At 37.8% G+C, this 10000-nt stretch overlaps 1 long non-coding RNA gene across 1 annotated transcript in view; it reads right to left on the bottom strand.

Annotated features, from left to right (window-relative positions):
* Positions 1 to 343: 343 nt before the first annotated feature.
* The window catches only part of LOC149137080 (uncharacterized), a 43452-nt gene continuing 33795 nt past the window's right edge, over positions 344 to 10000 (bottom strand). Inside the window, exon 3 of the long non-coding RNA XR_016239182.1 lies at positions 344 to 1315. This is a non-coding gene — a long non-coding RNA (uncharacterized LOC149137080). The remainder of the gene's footprint in view (positions 1316 to 10000) is intronic.

Raw genomic sequence — 10000 nt, 5'->3', positions numbered from 1 at the left:
GAAAAGACTAAAGTGGGTCCTGTCTTTCCTGATCTGCTTCTATTCATCCATTCTATTTCTTTTCACACAACTGGGTGAAAAGAAAGCCTGTGTGAGAACATGATAGTAAAAAGAGTAGCTGAAGAGAATCAAAAGGATGAAACAATAGGGTGAGAGGAGAGAGAGGAATAGATCAGAGGTAGAAGGCAATCGGCAGTTACATGAGAGTTGTTGTTTAGGAGATTGAATAGAAAAGAACATGACTGAAAAGATAATAGAAGATAGTGTGATAAAAGTGGAAGATGCAGCTCTAGACAGTGACAGAAGAGTGAGTGATGGAATAGAGTGATAGAGTCTACTGAAATGAAATAGCAAAGTTGGCATGATAGGGAAAGAGTGATATGATGAAGACAAGCGGTGAAGGAAGGTTTAATGGAAGTAAGAGAGAGAGTGAGAGGAAAGGAAGTGTGGTGGATGTTATGGCATTATATGGAGGAATGCTTTGTAGCAATAAAAAAGTGATGGGACAAAAGACTCTTTACACAGCCGGTGGGATATTAATGAGACACAGTGATAATAAAGATCTCTCTCACCACTACTTTTATCAATCATTTTACATCCATTCTTTTCCTCATTTGCATGGGTTTGATGGATCTACTCCATTACAATTTTCTTCCATTTGTTAGAATCTTTTGTTGTATCTTTTGTGAGGTCTAACCTCATGACATAGACATTTAATATTGTGTCTTATATCTCTTTTTTGCTCTCTGTCTTAAACAGGTTTCATCCACTTGAATCTGTTGGCACCACCATTTACAATTGACATCTTCTACATTCTCATACTTACATACTCTAATTTCTCTAATATTCAGATTTCCTCTCAAGTTATATTTTGTCTTCCCTTTCTTTTCAAGTGATATATAAATATCACCTTTGTTAAAACTTGTCCCTCTCATTGTGTCTTTTTCTTGTTTTTTTCTCATTCATTATGTGTGTGGTGGGGGAAGTGCAATTCAATTTGTAGTGAAAAAACTTACGTGTAATATTCTGAGGGTTTAATTTGATTAAACAAAATAGACAAACAGTACACATATGTTTCTATATGAAATGAATGACATCCACTTTACATATAATATTTCAAATTATGAGCTCATTATTGAAAAGAAAGATTTTAAAGCAAAGACATAATAAAGTTGGCTGCCAAACTTCTTTTTGTGTGGCACATAGTAAGTTTTGATCAGAAAGATTTCCAACGTCGCTTTGAGTATATATTTCTAATTGATACAAAGTTCTTAACTCCAAATATTATAAGTGAAGTAGATGCCTTTTGTTTGATCTGAAAAGATATCAGAAATAAAAGATTTTTTTATTTATTAAATACACACATGCATACATATGAGATGGTATCAAAAATTTCATAGATTAGTTCTGTAGCGCACCAACATATGGCAGCATACAGTTGTGTGTGCAATGAGAGCTAGCAGTGACCTTCATATGTGCCAAGTGACTTACTTCACAAGTTGTGAAATTTGTGTTTATGTGAACATGTATATTCTGTAGTCTGTGATTTTGTCATAGTGGAGGCGCAATGGCCCAGTGGTTAGGGCAGCAGACTCACAGTCATAGGATCGCAGTTTCAATTCCCAGACCGGGCGTTGTGAGTGTTTATTGAGCGAAAACACCTAAAGCTCCACGAGGCTCCGGCAGGAGATGGTGGTGAACCCTACTGTACTCTTTCACCACAACTTTCTCTCACTCTTACTTCCTGTTTCTGTTGTGCCTGTAATTCAAAGGGTCAGCCTTGTCACACTGTGTCACGCTGAATTTCCCCGAGAACTACGCTAAGGGTACACGTGTCTGTGGAGTGCTCAGCCACTTGCACGTTAATTTCACGAGCAGGCTGTTCCGTTGATCAGATCAACTGGAACCCTCGACGTCGTAAGTGACAGAATGCTAACAACAACGATTTTGTCATGGACAAGAACAAAGAGCCAACGTAAAATTTTGCTTTAAACTTGGAATGTCTGCTACAGAGATATTGAGCATGCTTCAGTAAGCTTACAGCGATGAGGCAATGGGCCGTATGCAATGTTTCAAGTGGCACAGGTGCTTCAAAAGCAGAAGACCGTCCCTGGAAGATGAGGAGCGATCTGGAAGACCTGCCACAAGCGTCCCCTTGGAAATATGGAAAAAATTCATTAGCCTGCACATGAAGATCAGCAGAGAACAATCAACGACACTGCTGATGTTGCTGGTCTGTCACATGGGTCCGTGCAGGCAATCATAATGTCTGAACTGAACATGCGGTAACTCTTTGTCAAGTTTGTCACCCACCTGCTGACCACTGAGCAGTAACAACATCGTGTCAAAGTCTGCCAAACTCTTCATCAGGATGCCACTGAGGACCCATCCTTCATGTCGAAGATCGTCACCAGTTGGGTCTTTGGGTATGACTCTGAGATGAGGCAGCAGTTATCACAATGGAAGGCGCCTTCATTTCCATGACTGAAAAAGGCATGGCAGAGCCACAGCTCAATCATGAACAGGCTCGTCATATTATTTTTTACATCTTCAGTATTGTGCATCAAGAATTCGTCCCCCAGGGCCAGACCATCAATCAAGAGTTCTACTGTGATGTTTTGAAGAGTTTGAGGGAGGACAGTCATCAAAAGTGACCGGATCTGTGGAGCATGAAGGATTAGGTCCTTCAAGATGACAATGCACTCTGTCACTAAGCTTTCCTCACTCATGAGTTTCTCAGCAAAAACAACATGGTATCACTTCCACAGCCACCCAATTCACCAGATTTAGCACCTGTGGACTTCCATCTCTTCCTCAAGATGAAAATGCAATTCAAAGGTTGCTATTCTAACACCAGTATCAAGATCAAGAGCGAAACACTAAAGGTCCTCGACTCACTTACTGAAAATGACTTCCAAAGGTAACAGGAACACTGGGTATTCCAAAGGTAGCAGGAACACTGGGACTGGTGTATTGGAACACAAGATGACTATTTCGAAAGAGATGATGTTAAAACCTAGGTAAATGAGTCGTTATTTTTTTTTATTAAACATAACTAGTCCAAGAATTTTTTGATGCCACATATGCACACACATATAAATACATAGATATGATACATATGCACACACATATAAATACATAGATATGATACATATGTGATAAGGTGATAAGTATGTGATATATGTTACATATCATATAGGCGCAGGAGTGGCTGTGTGGTAAGTAGCTTGCTCACCAACCACATGGTTCTGGGTTCATTCCCATTGCATGGCACCTTGGGCAAGTGTCTTCTACTATAGCTTCGGGCTGACCAAAGCCTTGTGAGTGGATTTGGTAGACGGAAACTGAAAGAAGCCTGTCGTATATATATATATATATATATATATATATATGTATGTATGTGTGTGTATATGTTTGTGTGTCTGTGTTTGTTCCCCCAACATTGCTTGACAACCGATGGTGGTGTGTTTACGTCCCTGTAACTTAGCAGTTCGGCAAAAGAGATCAATAGAATAAGTACTAGGCATACAAAGAATAATTCCTGGGGTCGATTTGCTCGACTAAAGGTGGTGCTCCAGCATGGCCGCAGTCAAATGACTGATACATGTAAAAGAGTAAGAGTATGTATGCATTTATGGATTTATATGTATGTACCTATGTATGTATCTGCGTTAATATTTCTGAGACAGATGTGCGTATATGTGTGTGTGAGAGAGAGAGAGAGAGAGAGAGAGAGAGTGTGTGTGTGTGTGTGTGTGTGTGTGTGTGTGTGTGTGTGTGTGTATGTGTGTAAACACAGAACTAAATGAAAATACTATTCCAAGAATTGTTAACCTTCTGCAATAGTAAAAAAAAGAAAATTGTAATGGTAAGCTGCAATGCAGAAAAATAAATCAGGTGTTTTAACAATAAAGGCAATAATTTGACGAACTTTCTAGAAAGAAAGAAGTTAGAAACAGCTGCCACCTGAGACACTTTTCCATAAAGTTTTTAACTAAGTAAGAATTTAAATTCTTGAAGTGAAAGAAAGAAAGAAAGAAAGAAAGAAAAAGAAAGAAAGAAAGTGGGATGTAATAACACATCCACGGAGTCTTTCTGCTTATCGGAATGCTATAATGTTCATTGCAAGAAATGCGCAGTGTTGAATGATTAAGTTCAACAACAACAATTACATAAACGACCATGGCAAAAACAATAAATCCTTTTTTTACGGAAGAAAATAATGGTTAGTATTTTTCTATTGGAAGAGGAGAGGGCAAAGGAGAAGAGGGAAGAGAGAAGTTGTCTTTCAGTGCTTGTTTTAAATAGACTCCAACTACATTTTCATTTGTCTTCATAGGAGGAGGTAGGTAGGTACAGTAGGTTGGTATTAATCATTGGGGCATTTGTGCATCCCTTCCTTCCATTTACTATATAATATGATGCATGTGTATGATTATATATATATATATATATATATATATATTATTTATGCGCTCTTCTAAAGCTTAGCCAGGCTCATGGGCTTGGTTTCCTGGTTTCTATGGCATATATGTACCCCCCCCCCCCCACCAGCTGGACGGGATGCCAGTCCATCGCAGCTTTACTCAAGAAACTGGAAGAAAGAGTGAAAGAAAGTTGGGATGAAGGAGTACAACAAGGATCGCTACCACCCCATGCCAGAGCCTCGTGGAGCTTTAGGTGTTTTTGCTCAATAAACACACACAACACCAAGTCTGGAAATCAAAACGGCGATCCTCCAACGGCGAGTTCTCTGCCCTAACCACTGTATATATATATCAAAACAAATGTACATACATACATACATATATATATATATATATATATATATATATATATTAGCACGAAGCAGTGTTTAGTCATAAGCAAAGTTTAGGTTAGTTAAAATATGCTTATGACATATTTCAACTGCTAAAAGGCAAATTCACTGCTGTTATCAATGAGAAATACCTAAGAGAAGCAACTCTGGACAGTCAACCACATTGACTGATTTGCACCAGTAGACCGCTAGGTCATGAAAATTATTGTAATATAACAATAATTTCCGTAATCACAGTGTATATGCCTTTTAGCAGTTGAAATATGTCAAAAACATTTTCTAACTAAGCTAAGCTTCGCTTATACCTAAACACTGCTTGGCATTTCTTGCAGGAAAGGTAAGGCAAGGAACATTCTCTAATTGTTAGGGGTATTTTGTCCATCTTAATTCTGTCGTGAGTTCAAATTCTGCCAAGTTTGACTTTGCTATTCATCCTTTCAGGGTTGATAAAATAAGTACCAGTTGAACTCTGGAGTAGATGTAAGTGACTAGTCCCCTCCCCCAAAATTTCAGGCCTTGTGCCTATAGTAGAAACGATTATTATTATTGTGGCAAGCTGGTGGAATTGTTAGCACACCAGAGAAGATGCTCAGCAGCAATTTATGGGGTTGACTTTGCCTTTCATCTTTTCAGAGTTGATAAAATAAGTACCAGTTGAACACTGGGGTCAATGTAACTGACTTACCTACTTCCCTGAAATTGCTGGCCTTATGCCAAAATTTGAAATCATTATCATCATCATCATCATCATCATCATCATCTAACGTCCGCTTTCCATGCTGCCATGGGTTGGACGATTTGACTGAGGACTGGTGAGACCAGATGGCTACACCAGGCTCCAATCTGATTTGGCAGAGTTTCTACAGCTGGATGCCCTTCCTAACGCCAACCACTCCGAGAGTGTAGTGGGTGCTTTTTCGTGCCACCCGCACGAAGGCCAGTCAGGCGGTACTGGCAACGGCCACGAAAGCAGCCAACTGGTAGAATTGTTACAACATCAGACAAAATGCTTTGTTGCATTTCTTATAACCCTTTATGTTCTGAGTTCAAATCCTGCTGAGCTCATATTTGCTTTTAATCCCTTTAAGGTCATGAAGTGTGATGGTGGTGATGGTGGCACTGGCAGCAAATTTTTATGGTTTCTAGGTATTGGTCGTGGTGGTAGTGTTGTTATTGGTATCATGTTCTTGATATCCTGCTGTCAAGCTCAAGTACATTTATCATTCAAATAAAAAGAAATATTATTCTAAGATAATCATGAAGAAATTTAGTTGTTTTAATTCTGTTCTGGCTCCAGCATCTAAAGAATTGTTCTCAAAACAAATGATGCTGGTTGTCTTCACCCCATCCACCCATCTTCCCCTTATTGTCTACCTATCACCCATACATCACAAAACAAATGATGATGCGTTTGCAGCTACCACCACAATCACCATAGCCACTATTATCACCACTAATACTAATACCATCATCACCACCACTACCACAATCACCGCCACTGCTATCATCTTCACCACTTCCACCACCACAACCACGATCTCCATTACCAACACAATCACCACCAACACCATCATCATCATTACCACCTCCATCACCACCACAATCATTACCACCAATACTACCACCATCACCTCCACTATTACCACCATCACCACGACTAGCACCATCACCACTATCGCCACCACAGCCACCACTTCCAACACCAACAAGACCACAACCCCAAATACCACTATTATCACCACCACTACTACCACCACCACAAGCAACACAAACCTACTTCAAACAGCAGCAAGACCACTACCACTACTACAACAACCACCATTACAACCACCACTAATGCCACCACCACCACCACCATCCACACATCACATGCAAAAGCCATAAAGATGGGTGGGGTAAAGTTAATAAAACAATTGCTGACATCCGTGCCATGTAAACAGTATTATACCCACAGCAATAGTCATAGAACAACATTGCACCCCAACATTTTTTGTTTAATGTTTTAAGATTACAATGATTTCTTATTTAATGATGTCACATACAAGTATATGTTATGTGTCTACAATGTCATCACATAACATACATTAGCAGTTCCCAGCATTTTCTTGCACTAATGACTGCTTTCATACAAGGCAATTTTTCTACAGAGTAGAAATCATGCACATAACAAAACCCAATAAAGTGCATAATATGGTGAAATACACCTGTATATATGTGTGTGTGTGTATATATATATATATATATATATATATATATATATATATATATATATATGTATATATTCTTTTACTTGTTTTGGTCATTTGACTGCATCCATGCTGAAGCATTGCTTTGAAGAGTTTTAGCTGAAAAAATTGACCCCAGAGCTTATTTTTTAAGCCTAGTACTTATTCTATCAGTCTTTTTTGCCAAACCACTAAGTTACAGGGACATAACACACCAATACTGGTTGTCGGTTGGTGATGGGAAGACAAACACAGAGACAAAGGCACACACACATGCGCATGCACACACACATACACACACACGCATGTACACACACACACACACACACACACACATATATACATATAGATATATATATTATATATATATTACATATATAATGCTAATAACCTTTAGACTGGAATAGCCAATAAAACAAATTTTTTAATTTATTCATTTTGTACGCCTTGGTACTAAATGATCCATAGCTTGGTACTGGTCTGTAGCTCAGTGGCCAAGAACCCCTACTGAAAGATTATTCCCATCTAACATACTTATTGCATGCTATTTTCATGTCTTGCCTGTTTACAGTGTGGTGGAATGTATTTCACAAACCTGACAATGATGTTATTTGTAAATTGAGATGACACACACTAAATCAAGGTAAATAACAGGGAAGGAGAGACAGGCTTGCTTTTGTGAGTCTCACCTTACTCTTTGGCTAAGTTTTGAGAATACAAGGATTTCAAAGATGACGATCATGATAAGGAGGAGGAGAAAAGGGGGGGGGGGAAGAATGTCAAGGAACATGACTGTGGTAATGAAGATGATCATGAAGATGCCAGTGAGGGCGGTGAAGATGGTGGTGTTGATGATGGTGGTGTGGGGGGGCCATGATGATGTTAGTGGTGGTGGTTATGATAGCAGCAGCATTTGCCTATGACAATGTACAAGAATATATATTTATGTATGTGAGTCATATTATAGCTCTATAGATCATCTCATACCACTTTTGGGGGAGACAGTTGACACACTAATTTCTTTACATTCCAATTGTACCAAATATAACTCACGGTAGCATCCAATTTTATATTAGATTCCATTAAATCATGTAATGTACTAGCTTTACTTATGCAATAATTAATATTAATATAAATTTGTATATAACATAATGATATGCTAATGACATTTCTGGGTAATTAATATCAGTGATACATTCAAAGAAATATTCTCTTTTTACCTAACAACATCGTATAGCTACTTAGTAATTCATTACTTCAACAAGTACTATGGAAGCTATGCTTTACTAAAAAGGTTTAATAAAACCAAAACATAATCAGATTTGTCTCCCAAATGTGTTCAAATAATGGTTTTCAAATTTTAGCACAGGACACAAATTTTGGGACAAGGAACAAATTTTGGTACTACTCGACAGAGTGCACTGGATGCTTTTTATGTGGCACCAGCACCAACACCAAAGCTTTTTACATGGCACCTTGCTTTTAGGATCTCAATTCGGTTGTGGTGGGCAGGTCTTCTCAAGTACAAAAATGTGCCATGTATCTCAGTCCTCTGTCATCTTCTTTGTATGTAAGCTAAAAAAACTGTTTGAGAGATTTTGTACATTAATTCTGATCTTGAGTAAATCAAATGTGTTGTTTCTTCTACACACATCAGCAGGCTGATAACTAGTAACTGATAATTCACTCCAGTTTAGTAATCCCTGAATCTTTGGTTCACTTGTTTCTGTAACTCGGGCATTTCAGAAAAATATAAGTAACAGACTTTAAAAATATGTACTGGAATTGATTTCTTTGACTAAACCCTTAAAGGTCATGCCCCTAAATGAATAAGTAAAAGGTAAAAGCTTTCTTCATTGTCAGATTTTGAAACACATTTCAACAGCAATGATATGTAGAGTAGATAAGACAGTATAAAATTTCTCAGTTGCTATTAACTATTTGGGACCTCTGAAATATTTCTTTACATCAGCTATGGTTTGTGATTCATTGAAGAACTCCGTGACCTTGTAAAATGTGACTCTATGGAAAGTAGAGTGTTGAGCTTCAGCTTCTTGTTGATGCTTATGGACACATATTTAGCACTGCTCAGTGAGATGTTGGATGATATGGATGTGGGCTGGGATGCTATTAGGCTTCTCTAATGGTCTATGTAATTTTGAATTTAGTGTTGTATTAAAGAAGTTTGCCATGGTTAGTTTAATATTCTGATGGCATCAGCTGTAGACATGCTCATCAAAAGTGCTTGTACATAAAGATCTCATAACTATAGTAGATAGTTTTGACACATGAAATACCTTTAAATGTTGGTACATACAACTCATGAATTTCTACAAATCCAAAGGCAAATTTAATTATACATCACTGTCCCAATACATCTGGAGACTCAGAGGAAGCAAAACCTTAAATAAATGGGAAGCAAGATAAAATTTGTGAACTACAACAAAATGCCACATCCTAATGGCAACATACAAGAGCGTAAACAGAAGAGATGCGACTGTATCTACATGGTCCTTAAAGGAACAACATTTCTTCATGTAATTTGAAACCAGATAGGCTGACTTATCATAAATTAAACCAGTTCACCAAAGGATAAAATGAAAAAAAGCTACCAGAATAGTTTTCCCTTCAAACAAAGATAAACACAAATTGGAAGTCAATGAAAATGATAATCATGAATCTAATGACAATAATGATAATAGTCACAACTGTGTATCTAACTTGATTTGTACATTTGATTTAAAGTGTGTAGATGTATCTACTAATACATCTGAGCATTGTGTATGCATTCACTTGCATGTATCTATATTTACAATGCAGTATACATTTGCATGCATGTCCATGTGCATTTGAGCAGAAATATGGGTGCATTTGTGATGTAGTATGCACTTACATGCATGTACTTGTGCATTTGAGCATTAACATGTATACATGTATTTTCATGTGTGCATCTGCA

The sequence above is a fragment of the Octopus bimaculoides genome, chromosome 2 (assembly GCF_046866305.1).
Source record: "Octopus bimaculoides isolate indiv1 chromosome 2, ASM4686630v1, whole genome shotgun sequence".
In the NCBI taxonomy this organism is placed as follows: Eukaryota; Metazoa; Mollusca; class Cephalopoda; order Octopoda; family Octopodidae; genus Octopus; species Octopus bimaculoides.
This window is presented reverse-complemented; position numbering and strand designations above follow the sequence as displayed.